The sequence below is a fragment of the Manis javanica genome, chromosome 3 (genome assembly GCF_040802235.1).
Source record: "Manis javanica isolate MJ-LG chromosome 3, MJ_LKY, whole genome shotgun sequence".
Classification (NCBI taxonomy): Eukaryota; Metazoa; Chordata; class Mammalia; order Pholidota; family Manidae; genus Manis; species Manis javanica.
Genome location: NC_133158.1, coordinates 21,708,912 through 21,736,110, shown reverse-complemented (window position 1 = coordinate 21,736,110; position 27,199 = coordinate 21,708,912). Strand labels below are relative to the sequence as shown.

Below are 27,199 nucleotides of genomic sequence, written 5' to 3'. Positions count from 1 at the left end.
GTAACCAATTGCTAAATACCTTATGGCCATATTAGTAAACTTGTGTGTGTAAGTACATTGTATATGTGTATGTGAATATGTTTGTCACCTGAAATCTGCAAGAATTTCTTATGATGCTAAGAGGTAAGGAGAAGAGATACTAGATTAACCAACACCCTCTAATGGAAAATGAAAGTTTAATCTTAAAGTATAACCAACTTTCGGGTGGAAAATACACTTAACTATATTCTAAGTGTATTGCCTTGATCATCTTAATTCAGCTTTGTTTGGTCCTGTATTCTGAGGAGGACATAATTCAGTCAGAATACTACTAAAATAAAGCTAGGTAAAGGACACCAGTAGAAAGTATATCTAAGTACTACCAGAATAAAAATGTTTTGTTTTGTTTTGTGTTTTGGTATATCTGGTACTTGGAGGCACATTCTAATAAATAGGGTGTTAGCAATAAATTAAACACTTTCTTATTAAATCCAATTAGTGTCATGTGTTGTAAATATAATTCAAAGAGTTAATTAAATTAAAGATTGACATTTATAATTTCTGTAGATGAAAATTTTTTAGGATTGATTCTAAGACTTTTTGAGACGTCTCCCTCATTGTCCCCAAAGCACATCTTCCATTGCAACGCACACCTACAAGGCCATATGCCTTGAGTGTCTCCCACAAGCTTATGCGAGAGAAGGTGAGAATTAGATGGTTTGAAGGAAAAGATCATCAATATCTAATATATGCTGAGTCTTCATGTGCTAGCCTGGCGCAGCATTAGTGACCAGGGACAGAACGAGAAACAAGACAGATGAACTCGGCTTCATCCCTGACCTATTAGAATTTGCATTCTGATAACTGTAAAGGGAAAAGACAAATGAAGACATTAGTGACTGAGGCAAGTGCCATGCAGAAATCAGACTGGGTGCTGTATTTGAGAATCAGGTGGGCATGGACATCTTAGACAAGTGGTTAAATGAGGCCTTCCAAGAAGGGAAGATCTAACTTGAAACCAGAATAATGAAAATCGGGTAAAGGAACCTTATGAATTATGCTCACTATGAATTTTGTTCATTATTATAACTATATTCAATTGTGAAAGTGGAAGGGAAAAATACTGCCAGAGAGAATCACAATAGGGAAAACAATAGGAATGCTTCTGCCTCTCATGCAACTATTTTTTTTTCTGTCTCTTAAGAACCAATGTGGAGTCACAATTTGTTCAAAATTAGCAATGACCACAGGAACAAAGAAAAATCATGGTGCTTCTGTTGTTATTGTTTTTTTAAAGTCACTGCTGGAGGCAATAAACCTTGCTAATAATAAAGCTATTACTTATCAAGCATTGGCTATATTTCAAAAATGTTATGCACAGTATCTTCTTTAGTCCTCACAATAACCCTTTAAGATCAGAGGTGTTACTATACTCGTTTTATAGTTGAGTAAACTGAGGTAGAGTATAAGTATGTTGTCTGAGATACACAGAGGCAGAGGGGTTGGGCTCGTACTCCAGAGCACAACTAGGTGTGGGGCTGTGATTTTCAACTACCATTTTAGAAAGCAAAATTAAGGAAAGCATTGAAACGATTACCTTCTCTGACTCCCTTTATTCATCTGATCATGTTCCCCCTGGCTGTACCAAATTTTGTACTCAATTATTTAATTGCAGTCTAAAAATATACTTTGCCTTCTTTGGTGACACTATGTTTAAATGCCAATGATATTTGTAGAGAAACTGGTGGAAGGGACTTCATCACATTTCATTAAAATGCCTAAGTTCTCCAGCTGTAATGACATTGGGCTTTCTCAAATCAGAACTATTTTAACTCATCTCTTTCCTTTACAGAATTCTGCATTTCATCGAAATGCCTGACTTGAAGCTCCAGTTTTGACTTAATCCTGCGTCTAGCATAAAAGGGGAAGATATGATAATGTACCAAGTATTGTAATTAATATTTCAATCATGCTTATAAACAGCCTTTTACTTCCAGGAGATAAACCTGCTTTTAAAGGGCAAGAATATGCCAAATGGTTTATCTAGGATTTCTACTTGTGAAGGGGACATCCATGAGCATAAAAATCAAACTATATTATTGTGATTAGTCAAAGAATGATAGAGCAGATTAGATTGAGATATTTTATACTTAATTACCACTACCAATGGAATTATAAATGGATCCTCATACTTTGAAGTTTATCTTTTTTTTCTATTACCACAACTATATATAATTATCCAAAATATAAGCCAGATGATTCATAGTTATGCCTGCCTTAAAATGGGTATCTTAGTTCAATTCAAACTAAAGAAAAATCAGGGAGGTCTGCTGAATGTCTTTGGATTTAATGAGGTTGGAGAGAGAAGCCATTCTCAGGATAAATAAATATTATTTCTCTGCTTTATTTTAAATACATGAGGCCAGGATTTTCCTTTGAGCAGTTTTCTGTGGTCACTCCCATCTCCTCATTGATATATAATCTAATGAAGCTAGAAATGATATTTGTGTGTTCTCTGAAAAATTTCTAGATCTTGTCACCTAGGATATTTTGCTGCATAGCTCACACTGGCTTTCTAGTGGTCTCTTCTTCATGGCATTATCACAGGAGTGAATACGTTTACATTGGTAGGGCTATATGCTCTCATTAAAAAATTAGACAGACTTTTCCATTTATTTGTAATAGTTCCTGATCTCCACACAAACACTCCAGTGTCATTCACATGTATAAGTAGGTAAGTTATACATTACCTATATGTATATAAGGCCACCAAATGACCATCTTTACACCCCTAACATAAACTTTCTGTGCCATAAGAAATAAGTCAACATGTATGAATATTCTATTCACATCTTTGCTTTGATGTTCTCTTACTACTTAGCTCTCATTTTAAATGTTACCTCAGAGTCTCCCCGGTCCACTAATCTAAAGTAACCCCAGTCACCCCATAACTACCTACTTCATTATCAACAGAACATTTAGAGATATCTTTTGTTTAGTTACCTGTTCATTTTCTCCTGGTTCTACCCAAAGTTGGTAAGCCCCACAAGGGCAAAGACTTGTATTTCACTAATGTATCCCAATTTCTAGCAAAATACTTGTGCAATAGGTACATAATAAATGTATGTTGAATGATATGTGCGTGGATGAATCAATGAGTGAAAAAGTAAATACCTAAGAAAACACATATGTGAATACCTTAATTCATCCAATAAGTATCCCCATAAGTCACTGCTAAATATTGATTTTAAGGAGAATGCATATTATGATAAAAGAAGGAACAAATGCAATTTATCAGTAGTTCTCAACTGGGTGGGAGGAGGAAGGAATTTGTTCTCTATGGGATATTTCACTATGTCTGGAATTGTTTTCTGGCTGTTACAACTGGGAGGCCAGGGACATGGCTGCTAAGCTTCTAATATTGCACAGGATAGTCCCCTACAAAAAAGAATTTTCCTTGCCCAAAATTTCAATAATGCTAATGCTTTATACTATTCTCTATTCTTCATATGAATTTAATAGATTTTTATTACACAATGACCATAAGTTGTCATACTAGCACTGAATTCCTATGAAGAAAAAGACATGCTATAGATGGATTACAGACTGACTAATAGATGGTTGGCTAGCTAGACTGACAGAGGGCAGGATGGATGGATGGATGTAAGAATGAATACTCCATAGGTAGATATATGCATACAAAAATGGAAATATAGCAGTCCCAATAGTGTGGGACTATTTTATTACATCATATGTGATTGATTATTGTAGGAAACTGATACTCTTGCTATCATCTAATCATGTCTCCACAGAATTTGTTCTTTTTGATATTAACATATTGAACTACATAAAAAGATAACACATGAACTATGGGGAAAGATTCTATGATAATTTCAATACTAAATGCTAATGATATTTGTGAATAGAACACCTATAAGTGAGTACAGATCACCAGCTTTTACTTAAGTGCCCCATGAAGAAATACAATGATACCTTCTTCTTCAAATGAAAGGCATATGTTTCTTATAAATGAGAATCACTGTGTCAAGTGAGACATGTATCAACCATGTTAATTTAATGGTTCTGTACATGATGAAATAGAAAACTGTAAGAGTTCGAGCAGAGGCTGTAATTTTTTTAAAAAGGCAGATACCAAAATAGCGAGGTACATACTGAAATCCCTGGACAGAAAATAAAAATCATTTGTTTCCTTGGAGAGATGCTGTATTCTACACAGCATGATCCATAAATTAGGTCAAAAGTGGCAAAGGCAAGATTTATATAATGAGAGGGGCAGAGGATTTTTTCCCCCAGTCTCCCTCATTCCTCTTGTAGTCTGGAGGGATGCTGAGTGTGAGCTTTGGCAGCACGTATAGTAAAATCAGAATGATACAGAGAAGAGTATCACAGCTGCTGTGTAAGGACGGCATGCAGGTTTATGAAGTCTTCCATATCCTTTAGTGGGATGACATATTCTAAGTGCTGATAGGCAGCCAAGAATTCTATATCCAGCAAAACTATGTTTCAAAATTAGGAAGGAATTAAGATATTCCCAGATAAAAACTGAATTTGTTGATAGCGTATCTGTGCTACAAGAAATATTAAAGCAAATTCTTTAAGCTGAAATGAAAGGACATTAGGATCTACACAAAGAAATGAAAAGCACCAGTAAGGAAAATACATAAAATATTATACATGTGTCAAGTGTCAATTATTCTTATAATTCCTTCTTTTATCTAATTAAAAGATAATGCATAAAGTAATAATTTATAAAACTGTATTGATGGGTTTATATTGTATAAAGATGTAATTTGTATGACAATAACAACACACAGGAGAGAGAAAGTAATGGGAATGTATTGTGGCAAATTTTTTATACTATTCTATTAAGTTAGTGTTAATCTGAACTACATTGTTTAAGGTAAGATGCTAATTAAAATCCTCAGGGCAACCAGTAAGAAAATAATTTTTTAAATACAGAAAAGAGAACAAAGAAAGTAAAATGATGCACTAAAAATAACACAAAAGAAGGCAGTAATGGAGGAGAAAAATAAAAATATAGACATACAGAAAAAAATAGCAAAGTGTCAGTTATCATTTCTACCATTCCAGCAATTACATTAAATGTAAATCATTGGAATACCCTAATTAAATAGCACAGATTGCCAGAATAGTTTAAAGAAATGGATCCATCTACATGCTGTCTTGAAGTGAAGAACTTTAGGTTCAGAGACGTTTATAGGATGAAAGTGAAAGGATAGAAAAAATATACCTGGGAAATAGTAACTGTAACAAATCTCGGGTGGCTATACTACAATTAGCCAAAATGTACCTTAAGAAAAAATTTACTAAAAAAAAAGAGGGGCATGTTGTAATGATTAAAAGTCATTTTAATTATATCACTCAGGAAGATACAACAATTGTAAGCATAAATGTACTTAAAATACACAAGGCAAAACTGGCAGAATTGAAGGGAGAAACAGAGGATTGGACATAATAGTTGGAGACTTCAATACCTCAATTTTGATAATGGATAAAATTAGCAGATCAGTAAGGAAATAGAAAACTTGGAGATCCAGAAGCTTCCACAGACTTCTGTGAGGACACATAAGAATAGCTGAATAAAAACCAAGATGGAGCAGATGTTTGTTAGTAAAGTTCTCTGGACAAACAGAATCAACAGGATGTATGAAGGGAGGGAGGGAGATTTCTTTTAAAGTATTGTCTCATACAATTTTTTGGAGCTTGTTAAATCCAAAATCTCCAGAATAGGTTAGCAGGCTAGAGAATCAGGAAAGACTGGCAATTCCAAGTTGAAATATTCCAAGTATGCTAGAATATTTCCTTCTTCCTCTGGGGAGGTCAGACTGTTCTAGTAAGGCCTTGCACTGATTGGATAAGACCCACCCACACCACACAGAGTGATCTGCATTACTCAAAGTCCACCAATTTAATCTCATCCAAAAATACTGTCACAAAAACATCTAGAATAATGTTTGACCAAATATATGGGCACTGCGGCACTGACAAATTGACACAAAAAATTAACCATCGTGGGGCTCCATGGATGAACTGTATAGAGGATGTGGCTGAGACTCAGAGAGGCCTAGGGAGACCTGAGGGGGACCTCAGTGAGGGCTTCAGGGCCCTGGTGGTCATGGGAGAACCAACCTGATCAAAATTTTACCAGCCTCAAAATTTACAAGTGGCTGGGCTGGTGGTCATGACTGGGTGACTTTGGCATTAAATCCTAATGAAAGGCTTGGGGAAGGCAAGGAGCAGAAGACAGCACAGCCTGAACACCTGGATATGCACCCCTTCCTTCTGCACTCTCGGAGGTATGTATTCCCAAGCTCCCAGGCAATTTATGAGAGTAGAAGTGGAAAATGGAATAATTCTGAAATACTGAACAATTACCAGGGAGGCAGTTACCTAAAAGGGTTGGAAGGTGTCTCAGCATGACTGTTGAAATTTCCGGCTAAGAAACTTTTTCTTTGTGGGCAGATATCCTATGTACCGTAGGAACTTTAGGAAAACCACAGACCTCTATCCAGGAGGATCCTGTAGCTCACCCTCCCCCAGGTCATGAAAATCAAAAGCATCCCTGGACAGTGTCAGATGTTTGGGGGTTGGGTGGGAGTAGAAAATTCTCTAGTCAACATTTTTATAGAAAGAGTGTGAGAGTGTGTGAGTGTGGGTGTGTGTGCGTGTTGACAGGAGCACTTACTAATAGTTAACTCCTAAAACTAGGGAGGAAAGATCGCCATTCTATTACCCATGAGAGAAGAGTATTTATTAAAGTAACTATCCAACCAACAAAAGTTCTTCTAGTTCATCTCTTTACCCTTCACTGACCCCTCCTAGAAAAAGCAATTTAGTTGACTGTAGTCAAGGTGATGGTTTACAGTGGAGGATCCTCCAGGCTCTTGCCTCTGAGGCCCATTCTTAAATGCCTGCCTTGAATCCATTCGGCTTGTCTTTCTCGGATCCTGCTCACAGATAAAAATACCAGAAGCCATTGGGAATCAGCTTTGCCAGTAATAAAAATGTGTCAGAATTTGAATTCTTATCTAATTTATTTTGTAGATCCTCAGTTTGCTGCGAGTAACAAAATAATTTCCCACAGATTATTTTATATTTCTTTAAAGAAGACTGATTTTCAGTTTTCTTGGCTTTTTTTTTTTTTTTTTGGAAAATGGTTGAAGTACCATCCTTTTCAACACCACAGTCTCCTGAAAAAGCCCAGCAAAACCTCATTCTTTTAGGCACAGATTGCATTCTGTGACTGACATTAAAACAAATATAGCCAGCCTACCAATAACATTTTAAACATGTGCCTTATTTTTACATTTTATCTTGATCTGGACTTAGTGAAGATATTCCATGGGACCAACAGAGTATTTGTATAAACTTTTTTTTCTTTTTGTCTAGTGGCAACCTGATTTATTCCAACATAACCATAATCAACAGTTAAAAAAAAAAGAAAAAACACTGGATAATATGGAAAAAAACATGTATATTTTCATGCACTCATTTTATACTCAGTATGAAAAAAATGCTTGCCAAGTAAAGGAAAGGCATTAGCACATTTTCAAGGGACTTTCAAGTGCAATTTTTTTTTTTCCTTGGCTCAGCATTTTGTTTTTACAGCATCTATTAATCAAGCCTAAGCAGCCTTTAAATCCCCAGCCTCTACTTCGGAGCGTTTCACAACTGCTGCCCTCTCTGTCTTTGTTTCCAGGGCCACCTTCCCATGATGCCATTGTTTTAGCTCAGCTGTTTGCTTTGCTCCTTCAATCACTCCAACTCTACCATTCTTTGAGAAGAGCAGCCATCAATTTCTAATACTATACAACAAGGACTAACATTTAGACTTCCGAAAAGAATTCACTGAATAATAAAGAGCATTTAAGAAATGCCAGGAAAAAGAATTACTCCAGAATTCAGAGGAACCAGTTCAGACTGGAGAAGAACAATGCCATTTAGTCCTTAGAAATAATGGAAAAAGGAAAAAAAGGTGACTACATTTATCTTCGTTCTTTATTATATTCAAATATTAAAACTCACAGACTCTAAGACACATTCAAATTAATCAAGAAAACAGTTCCCCCTCAATTACAATATACATTTTAAGAAGCTAGATACATAAAAAGATATATAAAAAGATAAAAAATAGTGTGGCCATGTGAAGAGCCATATAGTTTTTCTATTGAAAAAGAGTTTGTAAATATTTATTCCTGTTTCACTGAGGTAGAAAGCTATAGGTAAGGGGTTAGCTATTTTTTTCTCTGTCCTTTTCCTTAAAAGTAACTGATAAATTGATAAGAACCTAAAAGCTAAACATAATTAATCTATTTTTCTCTGATATGTCATAATTATCAATGTTGTTATTCTATAGGTTCATTTTATGCATGTCCCACTAAGATCTGGGAATGAGGAATATATAGAGAAATCAAAGGGATCTCAAGTTGCTTGAAACCATTTGGAAGTCAGGGGAAAACTCATATTTGGAACCCAATCTTCCTGGACTTCTCTTCCACAAGACACGAAATAGTGGCATTTCTTGTTTTGTGCCTATACTGATGGAGTTCAGATACTAAAACATTACTTTCTGAGACTTGCAGGCTGTCATTAAGAACTTCATAAAATACTACCTTTATTAAATAACTGTGTCTATACCTCTGCAAGTAAATGCTCTGTTCGTTAGGTCCAGTATGCCAAATCTACCATTACAATTCCTAAAAGTGACAGTAAATTGCCTCCAAATACAATTTCTTCTCATAATTTTTATGGATATTGTAAAAAACAAAAAAACAGTAAATCAAAGAAGAAAACAGGTTAAATTTATGCCAATCATGAAACCTGGTGACAGGTGTCGCCATGTGTTGCAACAAGAGCTCTTGGCCATGGGTCACTGCTCTGAAAAGAACCAGTGAACGGCTTGCAGTCCTGCGACACACTGAAAGGCCCCCTGGGACCTCATCCAAGATCTCATGACAGGTATGAAATTAACTCACGGCATCATGGTATTTCCTAAACATGACAGCTCCCAGATCAGTTGCCACTTAGCGCAGTGGGGATTGTGGAAGGGGCTGCGACATCCAGTAAATGATTTCAGGGGGATCTCCTGTGGATCATAAGGAAAACCATCCCCAGAGAGAACATCTAGTAAGGTTTAAAGCACAGAAGGCAGTGGTCAAATACATAGAAGTTAGGCAAAATAATTCTGTTTTGAATAGTCTTATAATTTGCTTCCTGAACTAGTTTCCATAGAGAAGATGGATAAAGTATTCAGTATTATAATTTTCAAGAGCTCTCTATTTCTTACAACCACACTTCCTACACACACACACACAGCCAACACTGCCACAGTGAAATAAAAAACAAATGTCTACAATGTAACTGAACTGTATAATTACATTGTATGCATAAACGTAAAATCTGTAAACAGTAACCATAAAACTCCTTGCTAAAGAAAAGGAAAATGTTAAAACAGCAAAGCAAAACATTTGCATCATGTAATAAATGAATGTGTCACAGGCTTACTTTACTGAGTCCTGATTTAATTCTCTTTTCTGTATCAATTCCAAATGTCATGTCAAGGATAACAACAGGAAATGGGTAAGTAGGGAAAAGGAAGAATAAGCAAATCTGGCATTTAGAAATAAAGTCACATAAACAAGGTATTTATTTTCTTTGAATTCCTAATATGAAAACATATGAGTTCTGAATGCCAATTTTTTATATAACACAGTACAAGGTAAGAGAAATAAATCATAAGTACAGTGATTATAGCTTGAAATGCAAGCAATGTTTTGTCCTGAAAGGGATGAAAATGTGAATATGAATGTGTTAGAGTAAAACATGAGAAATTGAACACCATTCAATGCCATGTTCTTCTGCCTACAGGCAAATTAAGTGTATTAATGTTATGTGTACACACAGATATAGACCATTAAACTCCGGTTTCACAATCTGGGCACTACTAAATAACTACTGGTTCTTTACTTTGATTTTTTAAATATAAATTTTCTTTAGAATTCCTTTATTATCATGCCATGTAATTCCTTAATTATCAAGTAATATCTTCCAATTTCTAAGCCAATGTTTAATACATTTTTTAAGATCAGTAAGCACTTAGTGTATATTTACAAATTATTTCCTGGAATGACTATGTACATAATAAACACTAATACATACTATGTGCCATACGCTGTTCTAAGAACTTTATAAGTCACTAAAACTTCCTAATAATAATCCTATGAGATAGGTACTATTATCTCCAATAATTTTTAAAAGAGTGATATAAATAGGTGATTTGCACTTTGGAGGCCAGCATGCCTTCAAAACCAACTCCTCTGATAGATAATTTTTAGAATATGAATTACTTTCTTAAACTTTTGTTAAACTTTCAAGTTCTCATTTGAGAATCATCTATTGAAAGGGAATAACAGCATTTTAAGGATTAAAAGATAAAATATAAAATGCTTAGATAATTGCTTGGCACATTATATACATATACGTACACATATTCAATTAATAGTATCTTCATATAATTGCTAATAATGTTTACATTTCATACAAGCTTCCCTTTATGTAAGTTTATACAAGTGTTCTTTTCAGACTAAGAACTGCCCTTTTGAATACCAATAATGGCCTTTTTTCGGTTTCAGCAAATAGAGATCTTTTATTGTAAAACAATAGTAAATTTATTAAGCTTCCCATCAACATTCTTATGAGTACACAGAAAATTACACTACTAGAAAAAAGGCAAGAACACCCGGTGCTTAAAGGTCCACTGTTCCTTGTCTATAATGTTGTGTGAACCTTCTGCTAGCTCTCTCCTCAGCAAAGCACTAATTATTTCAGTCCATTTGATAAAATTGTGTCATTTTGCACAGCAACTAAAACAATTCGTAAGATTTTTTTTCCCCACAGAGATGAGGCATATTGGGACCCACTTGTGTCATGAATAAACATCACAAGAAATAAGAAAGTAATATTATGCAAATTAAAGGTACCCACATAAAACTGGAATGCCAGGAGGATATTTGCATAAAATAATCCCAACCCACACGTTATTGTAAAAATTAAGCACCTACTATGTACCCAACGCCATGCTAGGCACTAAAGATACAGTGATGTACAAGACCAGACTGCAGCCATGCTAATAGAACTTAATAAATTGCTCAATTAGAAGAGGGGATATTGCTTCTTATCTTGTAAAAATGCTGAGGATAAGCTGTATGGTCCACCAGAATGATAAATGAAAATGCTACAGAGATCACAGTGGTTTACATAGAAATCATAAGAAATTCAATAAAGCACCAACAATGTTTCTTGTACAAAAGCATTTGGGTGAATCCTCAAATAAATAAAAAGAAGCAGAGAAAACTTTGCACTGACTGAGGTAGAATATACCTTATACTTCGCAAACTGCAGGAAGAAATTTTCCAATTGCACATGCCTTAGAGGAGCCTGGAAATGGTCAAAACTATTCTATTTAAAATCTGAAAACCTTGTTCAGGAAATCAAAAAACAAACGATGTGCTGCTTACAATGAAAGGGAGCTGCTGGTAACATGTCAGTCTATCTCATGCTAGAATAAAAAACTAAAATAGTGATTACCCAGAAAGTTCTAGTTCAGTATCTGGGTTTAGAAAATTGTTGGTTGATAAACTTGAAAATCAGCTCTTTCCTCATTTAACTTGTCTCAATAGTGGGAATATTTATTCTGTTTACCTAACGACAGCATCAGTTGGCTTAATCGTTTTGATGTTGCAGATTGAGCAAGGCTTAACTTAGGCAAACACATTTATATTGAAATAGTAATATGTCTGATTATTACCCAAAATGTGTGTGTATGAGTGCACAATGTTTTACAGGGACTGGGAATTGCATGTGATATGGTACTCTTTCTAGATTTGCTTTTCCCAATATGGTACCCACTAGCTACAGACAGCTATTTATATTAATTCAAATGAAACAGAATAAAAAATTCAGTTTCTCAGTCACACTAGTTACACTTCAAATGCTCCACAACAGCCACATAAGGCAAAACGCTACCATATTAGAGGGTGCAGATGCACAACATCTCTATCATTGAAGATGGTTCTATTGAGTAGATCTGGCGTGGACATCCATTCGTTTATTTTCATGCATACATTCATTCTTATTCAGTTTTATTTCTTCACACAGTGAATATTTATTAAGTGCTTACTATGTGTCAAGTCTTGGGCTAAGCCATGGGATGCAATGGTAAGAAAATACAGATATTGTTCCAATTGTCATGAGCTTACATTTGTTTGTAGCATACAGACATTGACTAAATAATCATACAAAGATAAAAGTGAGAATATGGTAAGTGCTAAGAAGCAGAGGCATGGGCTGCTATGTTAGAGAGAGGAGATTATCCATGCAGCAAAGATGACTGATAAAGTGAACACTCACTTGAGATACAGAAGGATGTGCAGGAGCTGGTGGGCAAAGAGGAAGGAAAGTGTAATGGATGCAGAGAGATGACACACCCAAAGGCCCTGTGGTCAGGAGGACCTGGAGAATATGGGCAAGGAAAAGATCAGTGGATGAGAGCTGGTGAATAGAAGGTGGATTTGGTCAGAGTTGAGCCAGCAAGTTACTTGGGTCCATAGAATTGAAATTTTCCACATAAAGAGCTTGTCTTTCTCCAAAGAGGAATGAAAAATCATTTTAGGCAAAAAGGTGGTGTGATTAATTTTGTATTTCAGAAAGATTCTCTGCGTACAGTATGAGGAACTACCATTTGGGCAAGAGTAGATAGGGTAGGTAGGAGATATCATGAATACTACCATCTCTCTACCTACCACCTCTAATTTAAATACAGGCAAGCAGATTATAACTTAAAAGAAAGCATTTCTATTAATAATATATTTTTGAAAGAAGGTATTATGATAGACTACATCAGCTTGACATCAAACTCATGGATCTGTTAATTGCCTACCAGACCTGATTTCATCTATCCACAGAAGAAAAGGGGAGAAGGAATAGACAGGGAAGGATGTGAATATACTGAATTTACCTCCAAGCCACTACTGATGAAGCTTAAGTGCGAAACAATAAAGGGCTGGAGGGCCCAGCTTCTGAATAAGATTACAGGAGACAACAGAGGCTGAGGGAAAAAAGACTAAGTTTGGGGCTGATAATTATGTGTAAGGAATTAAAGAGATTGAATTCCTGTGGAGAATAGACAGCTAAGCTAAAACATATTGATCTGGTTCCTGGATGGGGAATCCTCTCTTAGCCAGGGTGAGGGCAGATTGACCACTTTCAGAGGGTACAGTGATGTGGTCACAGGAGGGCCAAACTCTCCCTAGTCATGAAAAATCCACTGAGCAAATTCTAGCTATTGTACACTCAGTGATGCCAAAGAGACTGAAAACTGAACAAAACTTCCATAAAGGGATTAATTTGCTATGGCCTCCTCACTACTTCTAGAGTATCTGCCAAGCTGCCTCCTTCCTACAGTCTTCGCACCTGCTCTCCCCTTTCCTCAGAGGGCTCCGTCCCAGGTACTCACACAGTACACTTCGTTCAGATCTCTGGTCCAGTGTAACCACTTCAGAAAGGGCTTCCTGACTATCCTACTTACTAGTGGCCCATGTGTCTGCCTTAACATTCCTTAATAAGAAATATCACCGCCTGACACTTGACTGCCTCTTTGTTGGTTTGGCTGTTTATTATCTCCCTAGATTAGTCTGTAACTCCCATAAAGGCAGACTGTGCCTTAATCGGGTCTATATCTCCAGCACCAAATGCCTGGCAATTATAGGAGTTCAATACCTATTGGATTAATGAATAATTGAATATATGAGAGGGTGAATCAAGTTGGGAATAAGTGATAAGAGGTCATCTTTGGAATTTATACCACACAATGTATTGATTGCTGTTTTGAACTATGTGAACATAAACTCTCACCTGACCTTGTAACTTCTTTACCACAGTGTAATCACCTCCACATCCTTTGTAGCTATAACCGAAACTTCTCTTTTGCCTTAGGCTTCTTGCAATTCAAAGTGTCATGGCTAATGCACTAACTTACTCTGTAAGCTACCGGAAGGAAGAATCTCTGTCTAATTCATCTTCCCATGTCCACAGAACCAAACCAGTATCTTGTAACAGAAGGAGCTAGTGTGCTTGAAATGGTTTTGAGAGGGAAAGAAAAAGGAAATAAAAGAAGGCTTAGAATTTATGAATTAGAAGTATATCTATTACTAAGACTTGGGAGGAGACCATAAACATCATTCAGAAAGGATACAAAACAGTATATAACAATAAAAGCAAACAAAATTATGAATGGAAAATATTCTGTCACCACACCTAAGACTTGGAAAAGCACAAAAATTCCATGAAAATTTTACAAGGGATGAGAAATAAAACAACTACAATAATAGTAGGCACACCCTGAGTCTCTCATAAGAATAAATCATTCCCCCAATATTTTTGGCATTGCAACATGTGCCTGTACAAATGAAATATATGTTTCAATAACAGTAGCAATATTGTGGTAACGCAAAACAATGACCATTTTAAGTAATTAATGGATACAAGAATTCCCTGTATCCACAGCAACTGGTAAAATTATTTTTATGCATATTATTTAGGAAGATAAAAATTTCAATTACCCAATTCTGTGAAAATCCTGCTAACTGCAGAAAATGTCTACCATGTGACTTCACAGTCAGCATGTATCAAAACTGTGTTTTATCACAATGTGATTTTTAATAGCTAGAGATATGAATAGCAAATAGAAATGTCAGGAAAACATGATCTCCACTTAACATGAAATACGGCTTTTCATAAGAGGGCTTCAAACACAGTATGCATATTAAAAGGAAGAACTACAATGTTTCCTCAACACACAATACTCTCAACCACATTCATCAGTGTCCACTTTGGTTTCCCTTTCCTTTCTCCATCGCGCCTCTGAATCTCTGTGCCAGGTAGCCCGGATTTCTGCAGCAAAGCCTGAAAATACCAGCTTCTGCAGCCTGGATCCCTGGTTTTCTATTTTTGCCAACATCCATTCTAAATTTTAAAATAGGTAACAGTTTTTCTCTAACTTAACAAATCCCCTTCATTTCTTCTCACGTGGTAAATGCATCAATCAGGCTTCTGTGATCGCCCTGTCAACCTCTCTGTAACTGACTAGAAAAACATCCGTGGGCACAGGGTCTACACTCAGGGAGAATAGGAAGCCTTGTGGAGTTCTCCAATCCAGCTGCCAATTGTGGGTCAAGGATCCTCACCTCGGTTGGAACTGCTTGAAATGATTTCATTTTTCTCTTCAAACATTACTTTTTACATTATTTTGGCAAATTTTCCTTTCCCATCACTCTGTGGTGCCTTGTCATTCCATAAGCCACAAGTCACTTTCTGTCACTAGAATGCAGGCTGATGCCAAATGCTTCCTCCCACCCATTTCTGCCCAGCACTACAGCAGGAGGAGCTCAAGTGAGGAAAGGGATGTCGTCTCTTCTTCGATTCCTCCTCTCTAGCCTATCGGAACTGTGACCGCCTCTTCTGGCTTGGATTGCCTCTTAGGCCAGCTCCTGCACACTCCTCTACATCCACCCCAGCCTCCGCCCATGACTGCAGGTCCCAGAACCTCTTGCTGCTGGGGTCACTGGGCCCTTAACAGCCCCTTAGGAGAGGTTGACCAGCAAGACAGCTCAAGCCCAGCTACTTAGTACCAGGTCTACTTGCTCTATGGGACATTCGTGCACCGCTGGCTGGACCCAGTGGTGAAAGTATGGGTTGCTCTACTGATCTTCCTGAGTGTGTTTCCCCAATTTCCTCCTGCCCTGCACAGGAATAGACCAGGAAGCCCACCACTGATTCAGATAACCATACAGGAACGATGCCCTGTCTTCCATGCACATGCATCTGTACAAATGATTACACTGGACTACTTCACACTTGGCTTTGTGAAGGAAGAAGTGCTAGAAAGGGAATTTCCTCTTATCACAAAAAAATGCACATTCAATGAGGCTAAGACATTTCAAAGAAAGTCTCCCACCTTGCTGCCCCTGAATCATCCTCCTGTGCCCAAGCTGGGCCAGCTGGGTAATGCCTGAGGATACTTGGCTCCTCGCTTCAGCCTTTAGGAAGCCCCCAAGGAAGGTTTCTCACACTAAGATTTTATTTCTCTCGTTAGTAAGTGATACCTAGTCCCTGTTCTTCAGCTATGAGTTCTAATTACCAATTTGTGAGCAACAACAATAAACAGATAAAATCCCACTCAACATCCTTATAACACTCATCATCATTAAAAGAGACTAAATTAAGCTATTGTTTTGGCCATCATCTGAATCAGCATTTTGTATCTATATCCTATGTTTGAGAACACTCGAAGAAGGGTAGTGAATTTGTTTCCTAAAACCAACTCCTAATAATGTACAGAAGATTTAATCCAAAACTGTCCATTTCCGAAGGTTATTTTTAAATTGCTTTTTGTGTATGCATGCTAAATAAAACTTTCAAATTTATACCTCTGAATATATTATCAAATTCTGCAACATATATTTATGGTGTGTGTCATAATCTTGAGGTAAATGAAAATGAATCTGCATTAACAATTCCATTAATTATGGGATTGAATCCCAAATAAATACTGAGAACACAATCTAGTCATCACTTAATGTACTTTCCATGTGTCTGCTGTAACTTCTAGGAAACTAATTTATTATACCAAACTATTTTTGATTACTGTATGAAACAAATGCAATGTAGAAGCTTGAGAAATTTGCTACCTTTTTCATGCAAAGGGTTGTAGTTATTGAACATGTGTTGGAGAAAACACATTGAAAACAAGAATAAACAGAAAATGTGATAATGATAACAAATAGGAATTAAATAAACTACCAGCTGTGATATGAAACCAAAGCAAGGCTTTTCATAGGAAAAAACACACCAGAGCTGTTTTTCTTATGGCATAAAAAAACAGCAGAGCTGATCAACCTCATGGCTAAAAAAATGACAGTATCAAAGAAAAGGACATTTCTCTTAGAATTGTTACATTTCTCCTTCAATAAAATGTACTCAATTTGCTTTTGTTTCCTGGAAATAGTCCACATTTTAAATCTATTTTCTTAACTAAATATCTCTTAAATCATAGGATATTTGTTGCCAAAAAACTATATAATATTTAGCATTTTTCCTGAGTTTTATACATTTTAGTGTAGAAATCAACACGAAACTGGCCTTGCCTTTGAGATACAAAGAAGGGTTTAATTAGGTGTTAATGTTAAATCAGTAACATCATGGACTATAATGTATAAGGTAATTTTAGATCCTCAGAAGAGGAAATTTTCCAGATTATGTTTTCAGTTTTAATTTTCTTCTTGCAAAATAACAACAACAAAAAAAAACTTAAAATCCTCATACTTTAAAGTTCTATCAGCTACTAGAAATGTCTCAATACTAAATTTCTTAGGAAGTGAATACAATAATAAGTCAACGGGAACTGAAATACGAACATTATAAAATAGAGAAACTTGAGTAATCTCAACCTGCCCTAAGGCCTATATCACTTCATGGTGGTTAATTTGGATCTTTTGCAAAGGAAGTTGCTATCAGGACAAGGAAACAAATTCTCATTATATTTGGCGCCACCAGGGAAATGATGGCAAGGCGCTTCATCTGAGCACAATTTTGAGAAGAGATCTTGCTGCCAAGGAAACCTGCCTTAGTAAAAATACTCTCACTTATTTGTTCAATTATTCAATAGGCACTCCTTTAAACTCTGACATATGCAGTGAAGGAGCACAAAGTAAATAGAGCACAGGGTCGCCACCAGCATGAAATATGAAGTACATACTGGAAATAAAGGAGGAATTAATGCAAAGAACTGGAACCACCAAAATGAGAAGTAATGAGGGCAAACTGTGCGGGTAAATGCGACAGAGGTGCTGACACATGATTGGGGATCAGCCATTTTCCAATAGACTCAATCCCTTAGCATTGTGAGAAAGGGGAAGGTGAGATTTCCTGAATGCCTTAGTCCCTTCAGGCTGCTGTAACCGAATTCCACAGACTGGGTGGCTCCTAAACAACAGAAATGTATTTTCACAGTTTAGGAGGATGGGCAGTAAGATCAATGCTGTGGCAGATTTGGAGTGACAACCCACTTTCTGGTTCACAGATGGCTGTATTGTTGCTGTGTCCTCACAGGACAGGAGCTGGTAGGGAGCCCTCCTGGGTCTCTAATAAGAACACTAATTCCATTTATGAGGGCTTCACCCTTATGGCCTGGTCACCTCCTAAAGGCCCCACCTCCAGATACCATCACACTGGGGGTAAACTGCAACATGTGCATTTCCAGGGGACACACACAGTCATTCTAGAGTGATGGACCCTAAGATAATTTTAGTTACTAGAAATTTTAGTTACTAGAAATACGAAATTTCTTAGGAAGTGAAGCAATATTAAGAAGTTATTTCCAGTATGTATTTCATATTTCATGCTGGTGAGAACCCTATATTAAATTTTAGTCCTAAACCAAAATTTTTCAAGTGTGACCTCATTGATGTAGAGAGCCCCCACAGCCAGCCCTCAGAGGTCCAAGGACTCACACTGGGTTCACATGTGGTCAAGGACTATCCCATTTGCTCTTACCCATGTTTTTTCCAAATAAAAATCACTTTATCTCATCCTAACTTCTTGATGCAGGAAAACCACAGACTCTTTGTCAGATAGATTCCCACTGAGGGGAAGCAGCATATGCCACCTCAAAATGTGCCACTCCGGCATATGGATTGTTTTGAGCTGAAGGCAGTTAAGACCCAGCAGACTCAGAAAGAGCTTTTTCCTCTCCCTTACCTGCCTAGTTTAGATAGAGGGCTGGTACCAGGAAGACAGAGCTGTTATCAAAGATTTTTTTTTATATCAGAAAGACTTACCTGCATGGCAGAGCAAACATCTGTTCACCAAAGTCCACTCCTCTCATCTTCCTGTGGATCACCTCCCTCCCCCTGTGAGGCTGGACCCCTACCCCCTTCTTAGCTCGGGTGACACACAAGCCCCAACTGCCAGACTCCCTGTGAGTCTCCTGTTTTTAGTGGGGCTCCTATACATATTAAACTTATTTTTCTCCTACAATCTGCTGTATGTCAATCTGATTATTAGACCAGCTAAAGAACCCAGAAGGAAAACGTTTTCTGTCTCTAAACCGCAAAACAAGCTTCTAGCCTGATATGCTGGCACCAAAGCTAGAGCTTAACATTTTTACCAAAAAAATAAGGGCAGCTGTGGAGCCAACCTATCCCTCAGGGAGAGGGGTTAATTCCCCCATAGCCTCCATCAACTCCAAGCATCTCAAAGAAACCTCCAACCTAAGTAAAAATAGCATGCCTGGTGTGTAGCTAGGGCTTCAAGGTCAGCCCCTAACCCCCTTCACAACTCTGATGAGGACGTATCTTCATTTGCCATTCACTTTTGCTCTGCTGAGGTGTCCACCATGCCACCTGCAGGTCCAAAGGAACTGAGGCTTGAGCTGAGCCTGCTGCTCCAATTACTGCCACAGATCTAGTATCAAGTCCTGACTGACCTACATAATTCTTTGAAGTGCAAGAAGGAAGAACCTTTCCCTAAGCATGCATGTTTACCTAAGGATACTGCGCACCAAACTTGGCCATGGTTACTGACCTTACTACATTTCACAGGCCTTTTCACAGACGGACCCTGAGAATACGATCAGCTCCTAGTAGACAAGTTGCACAGACCCAGAACCATCCCACCCCTTTGAACACACACTGGCCCCGGTTCTTTCCCTCTGCATTAAATTGTTCATTTGTTGGTTTTTAGAAGGCTTGTTATTTTGACCAAGGTTCAAGAGATTTCAAGAACTCTGAATACTGAGGAGAAATCTCTTCCACTTCTATTCCAGAACACTACTAGAGCATTTACCCAAATTTACCACCTCACTTTCCATTCCATTCCCACCTTAGAACATCCATCGAGTTTAAAACCCTTAAAAGCACACCACATTAAACCCTCTCTTTCACTGGGCATGCTTAAAGGATTTGGCACTACATTCCCCACACTTTTCACACACAAAGGTTTGAATGAACATGAAGACAATATATTCTCACGCAGAATTCTAGAAACATTTCCAGTGCAGGCCTACCCTCTCCCCTCCACACAGCTATCCTTCCCCGGGACTTCTGGGTCAGATCGATCAGAGTGCGCATTTCAACTCAGAAACTCAGTCATTTCTGACTAAGGAAGTTAGCATGAACCTCAATTTCTTATCTATAAAATGAGGATAATGAGTAAACACAATTTTTGAGTTATGGTTATGAGTGTGTAATATAAAAATACCATAGTAAAAATAAACTGAGTGTTTTTATAAAAATGTTATAGCAAACATTTATTAAATGCTTACTATGTGTTCCATGCACTAAATGTGTATTGTCTGATTTAATATCCTACAATCTATTGGGCAAATGTTCTCATTGTCTCCATTTTACAGATGAGGTCATTGAGACAAAGAAATGCTAAGCCATTTGGCCAAGTTCACACAGCTAGCAAGTATGGGAACCAGAACATGAACAACAGCAGGCCAAACTGTCAGCTACTTTGTCAAACTACCCCTGAACTACGTTACGTATGTTCTTTTGTACCAATGAGAGATTAACACAATGTCTGGCACATGGTGAAAGTGCCTAGTAAACAGTAGTCACACTAGTCCTAGTAAAGTTGAGACAGTTGTGATGCTCTGTCACATGATACGACATCATTAGCAGATTTACAAAACAACTACTGCTGGAGGCTCTGTCTCACTTAAAGTTCTTTCCTACAAACTGAAGGCCTTTCAAAATGAGCAGGATTATTACCAGGGAGCAATGACTGGAAAGGAATGTTTACACAGAGTTGTGGATGTCTAATTCACTTAGCATTTTGGTCTTTCATGGGAATGGTCCATTATGAAAAGAAAAAAGAGGTCTTTGTTTTCCAGATTGACATATTTTTCCTACAACCCCAAGACAATCCTATTAATCAGAATGGCCTTTGTTATCAGACCAAAGTTCATCCATTCTGAGAGTTGGACAATGAGCAATGACTTTGAGCTTCCAAAAGACCACCCCCTCCACACACACCCAATTCTGAGGATCTCAAAGATAGAAAGTAAGAATTTACCTCTGCAGTCTTAATGCATGACACATAGTAGTTCCACAATATACACCCACACATGCTTAAATGATGCAGGTGATTTATGGGGTGTTTCGGTAGTCTGACAGTCCTGAGTTATTAAAGATGCAGAGTTCCAGGTCGTATTTTCACTTTTGTTCCTTTAGAGTATTGTTTTCAGAATGACTTCTCCCTTTCTAACCTGCTTGTTCAAAAATGTATATACTTCATCTTATTAGTAGTGCATTTTTATTTCTACTGGAATACAAACAGGAGCTCTACAAGTTCATTTTCAGAATGATTCCCTAGGTGTAGGAAAAAGAGCAATAAAGATGGGGGATCATGAACAGCAACATTTACTGTGTGAGCATGTTTTAAAAGTGCACAGAGATATAATTTACTTGTCCTATTCATGTGGCAATGAGTTTCATGTCATTTGAATAGAGGACATAAAAAGACTCATTCAGCCCATTTCACTACTAATTGGTTATCCTTACAGTAAGGTCTGAACGACAGAGCCAGAGCAAAGCACCCAAGGGAGAAAGAAAGTAGAAGAAAAACCACAGGGCATTTCTGCGAATCTATTCCTAAGACATAGATAGTGCCGCCTATTGATGCTATCCATCTTAGATAAGCAGATCGCTAGAAAGGAACACACAGGAAAAGGTCATCCTTCTTAAATCAATATTCACACTTTGCACTACCACCATTTGGCACTGAACGTGGATATATTCAAAAGGCATGGCTTACACAGTTCAGTGTAGCAAAGTGTGCAGCATCCTTTAAATACCTCTTTCAACATCCCCTAAGCAAACCCATACGCAGTGAATGCTTTCTATGTCCAAGAATCGTGAAAACTCTGAAAGTCAGACATGCAAAAGCAAATACATGCATTAATCAAAAATGTAATACTATTCTTGTCTTTGAGAAAAAGAAAACTGATGCAATAAATCAATTATGTGAATAATCTAAGCTGGCTATATGAGTGATTTGGAGCAGTGACACATGCAAGTGGAGACAAGGGACCTCTTATGATGTCTTGTGAAACACATCCCATCATCATAGGTTTCCAGCAACAAATGAACATTTCCTTTCTCTAACATTATTCATTCTTAAAAGAGAAGAAAATAACAAGGAACATGACACAATGGTACAAAGAAGTAGATGACAAAATTCAGAACCATCATGGCATGAATGAGAAATTTTCCATTAAATGTTCAGCAAGTCCATTGCATTTTTTCTCACTAACTACTCCAAGAACATCATTTTCTCATTAACTACTCAATGCATCAATACCACCCTGGAGACAAGACTGAATTAGCTCTTTCAAATGGCAAAGAGTTCATCTGATGAATCACTCCTAGTCTCAGGGCACTAACGTGGACAGAAGCGGGTTAATGGAACAGTTCATACCTGTTTCCGAGGAGCATAGGTGCTGGGCTTGAGTACAACTTGTTTAACAGAGAAATCTGCAGAAGAATCTACTTCCCAAATTTTCCTCACTTTGCATAGCATGTTGGACTGAATACTACATGGCCTTCATGTTTCAAGGCCATTTTAAATTGAACAGGAAAGACTATTCTTTAAATATCTAAATGTGATCATGCAAAAACTGTCATTAGACTGACAGCTGAGAGGGTAGTTCACTGGTAGTGGAATGTATAGAAAGCAACTGCAGAAATGCCTAGAATCAAAGGGAACAAACTGTGCTGACAGGTATGTTCTGTTTAGCTTACACAGTGACATTTTTTGAAGGTTTAAATTAGCTGTCATTTCTTAAACATTAGAAGTTTTTACATTGAAGTACAGATTTCTATTTTTTAAAAACACAGGAAGTTTGAAAAGACTAGCTCTGCTCTGGCACATGGCAGTGATCTTCCAGAACTAAGCAGAGCTTTCTGGTTTTAGAACAGGCTGTGCTCTCCATGCACCACTGCCCACCACTCCCTGTAGTCTTATACCTGTCCTGATGCCTCACCCCTTGGCATTTAAATGTGTTATTTCCACCACTAGCTCTTGGCTGAGAATATACTCAATCTATTAAGACTCTCAAACTAAATTATTGACTTAAAGAAGTTATTAAAAATATATATTGCTCAGTTTCTTTTTATTAAAATAGTAAAGACTGAATTATAGCCCAGCAATAATTAGACTTCACAATTATTATCATTTCATTCAAGATTTATTTATCCTTCTAAGTACCAATTTCATTTTTTTTAGAGCTGACCCTTAACTTTGTGGCTACATTTTTAAATACTTACTCTATCTTTGTGTTTCTAATTTCATAGATATATTAAAAATCAAAGAGCCATACAGTTTTTAAGGCTAGAATGTTCTTCACCAACATCTAGCTTCAATTAATGTATTTCACTATAAATCTTAATTTGTGATCTTTTGAGGGCACACAGCTAGTGAAATAGAAATGCAAGGATGAAATATGATTTCTCAACCTCAGTTCAATGCTTGTTTTTAGTAGCAACTGGCCTTACTTGTTCTATGATATTTCATGAGAGAAAAATACCATGGTCCAAACCTGGGAAGTTTCTTCCTTTCTCTCTTTTTCCTTCCCTCCACTGTTCCCCTTCCTCCCCTCTCTTCCTTCTTCCTCCCTTTTCAAAAGACCCAGTAAATTACTTGGAGGTAAAAATTAAATAAACATCATGTTGAACAGATAGCATTTCAGTGGATAACTGTACTGAGTACTTTTTGCATGCAGTTTTGTCTCATTACACTTGTAGTTTGCAGTATCGGACCTTCTTTTTGTGTAACATCACAGGTGAAGAAATGGGGATGTGCCTTCACAGCCAGCTGGAGGAGAACTAATGGACCACACCGTTGTGGGATTTAACAGCTTGACTCATTGTTCCGATGATTCTCATTTACTTTTGGGAAACAAAGTAAGTACAATTAATTTAATAAGTAAAAGAGAAGGCAGACAGAAGGGATTCTCAAACTGTCAAAAAGCAGGCTGACTTCCAACAAGCTGGTGGCTTCAGAGCCCTGGATGCTTCATGGAAAAGTCTGAGAAAAATAATCTCATTCCAAAACCATTTTGGCTCTCCTAATCTTGTTGCTTATTTCTTATTGCTCCTCTCCCTTATTTTATTAGTAATGAAGTTTATAGGAAAATGAGAGTGTCTCCTTCCATAGAAGGCCTTTATGTGGATCTTTTCTTTCTATCATCTCTATGCACTGTATTTCTAAGACTAGCCTTTACAACAAAGTTCACAAACTACATGCCAGCTGTGCTAAGGAGGTAACTTTCAAAGATGATCTACCTGGGACATTTGGGTAAGCTACAGTTGTCTGCAGGTACCCATATATGTCTTTACTGTCATGGAAATGTGATTCAGCAGACAATCCTCAAGCTAGGCAGCATAATGGTCAAATATGATTTTATTAAGTCCCTTCTATTTTTTTAAACAACAAACCTGCATTACAGCGAATGTTATGATTTGGGAGGTAGTGAGCCCCAATTTGTCAATAATACGCAAATGACTTAAATTTATGAGAACTTACTGAATTCTAATGCTTGACTTACATCTTCTTGTAAGAATATAAAAGAGGGCAGCCATTTTTTGATAGTTCAAAAATTTACTCGTTGTACTTTAGGTTTTGGTGTAATGAACATTGTGTGTGCACTTATGCAAAAATAGTGATGCTAAAATCTTAGAACACAGATGAATTGCTAAGCCCAAGATCCCACAGCTAGAAATTCTGATTCGGCATGTCCAAGGTGGGGCCCGGGAATGTACACATGTAATTAACATCCCAAATCATTCTTTTACTTATTCCATGATTCATTCAATAAATTCTTATTGCAACAAATATCATGCTATGTGCTAGGTACTGTGACTATAATACTGAAAAAAAAACAAAGCCCCTGCTTTCATAAATTGTCTTAATACATAAATAAAAATATATAAAAACTTGGTACTGATAAGAGCTCTTAACAGAAATCAAATAGGGTGAAGCAAGGGTGAGCAACCGTGGAGGAGAGAGCAAGACGGGATATTCAGGGAAGATCTCTGTTGTTATGTACAGATCATACTTCGAGAAATTCCCCCTTTGCACAAGCTAAGGAAAAATAAAACTGATGCCTTGCTTCTCAGCTTGAACCGGATGTCAGATAACTGATGTCTTAAATGTCTGATTTTTCTTGGCCCTTAACTTTACAGAGTTACCTGCAATTCCTAACCCTCCCCTTTCGCCCCCTTACACAAATCACACATATTATTTTTAGAAAGATGTTGGCATACATTTAAAGTAAAGAAGGTGTGGCATCATTGTAGTATTAAATAAAAAAAGTCTTTTTTAATGAAAAATGAAATTGCCAAGAAGCTGGCATTCCGGACCTGGTAAAGAAAATATGGTATCTACAAAAAAGAATGTGATTGTCACACTTTATTTTAGTCACTCAACGAACACCTGGAAAATTTTATCCAGGTGTAGGTACTTCAATTTAGAATAGATTCAGAGAAACTGAGCCCGTTCGGCAGTGCGCTCCCCAGATGGGAGCAAGGGCCAACGCTGTCCCTTGGAAAGAGAGCTTGAAGGAGCTGGGGATGTTTTCCCAGGAAAGAGTTGGCTCACCTGAGAGAGAAGACCTCTATTCTGATGTCTGAAGGTCATAGAAAAGGGATTCTGTTTTGTTTTCTATGGTCCCACAGGGCAGAACTGAAAGAATAAATGAAAATAGCTGGGAGAGCAAGATTTGAGGCTTATATAGGCATAATCCCCACTGTGGAGCTATGCGAACACCCACTTGGGAGCCTCAGGCAGGACATGCCTTGTCAGAGGAGCAGAGCTCCACGACCACGGGTTGGCATCACAACAAAGGCCTCCCAGATCCAAAAGAATGGTTGAATTAGAAGACGACCAAGGTCCTGCGCTAAGGAAAACTATGATGCCTGATTCATAATTGCATGACTCATAATAGCTTGATTGATCAGCCCCCAGAAAAACAATAACCCCGGTTAATCTCACAGGCCTCTTGAATGAGAAGTCACGTCCATGCTGACTGGACAAACAGCCGTGTGGGAAAAAGGGGACATTTTAAGTTGAGCTACTTGCCCTTTAAAAGGGCCCTACATGTCCCTTCTGGGCTTGCTCCCTCCTTTTGGGAGCTGATCTCTTCCGGCATCCATTATCCATCTCCCAAGTGGCCCCCCGCAGATCTAAACTCGCCCCAGGCACCTGCTGGCTCTTTCAGAACCACCCAGGATGCCGTTCCCTGAGATGCTGTGTTCTTCCATGAGAGAAATCAAATTAATAAAATAAACAAATTTGGTGTTTCTCAATCCATTCAAATGATACATTCATATATTTTTTTCACATGCATGCATTCCATCCACTTATTTTTAACTGATTTGCTTTTCTATTTAGATTAAAATGTTTACGATAACATGTTGTCTCACTACTATAAATGGGACACTAGAACTCCTCTACATACAAATAAATATAGCGAAACCTAAACAATTAAATTCTAAATGGACATTGTAACCAGCTGAATTTCTGCTTTTGAGGTCTGCACTCTATGAAAAAGACATAGTAAGGAGTATTAAAAATTTATAAAATTATACTAACACAAAACTAACCTTTTGTTTAATCTGAAGAACAGAAAGATAATTAAAAATGAAAAATTTTTCTCTTATAGAAGTCTATTATTTGCTTAAATTTAATCTTAGATTACCTATTACCATTTTGTATTCAGTCAGTGGTACCCATCCCATAATTTGGTAAATACTGAACTAATCAAATCTAAGGTCCCCACATTAGAAGTGATACGAAGCTTTAATCCACTGAAGTTACCCAGGTGGACAAACCTTTAAGGAAAAATTAATTAGAGAATGGCAGGAACCATGGAAAACCTGAGGAGACATCTTTAATCACCTACATATTGGGTGGTCCCTAGAGTTGGAATTTCCATAGAAAAGACCACCACAGAAAAAGGCAGGACTTGATTCTTGTCCCTAATGCAGTTCCCTTTGCCTAGATTGCAGGGCTGGCAGTACAAGGTTGTCCAGGTCAAATCATTCACTCATTCAGTCACCCA

The 27,199-nt window shown here is 37.4% G+C and overlaps 1 protein-coding gene and 1 non-coding gene across 22 annotated transcripts in view; one reads left to right on the top strand and one right to left on the bottom strand.

Annotated features, from left to right (window-relative positions):
* Positions 1 to 27,199, bottom strand: part of CHL1 (cell adhesion molecule L1 like) — a 309,930-nt gene that overhangs the window by 113,928 nt on the left and 168,803 nt on the right. The gene's annotated exons all lie outside the window — the stretch shown is intronic.
* On the top strand, positions 4,335 to 4,437 carry LOC118972570 (U6 spliceosomal RNA). The gene has a single exon (XR_005061604.1). It is a non-coding gene; the product is annotated as a U6 spliceosomal RNA (small nuclear RNA).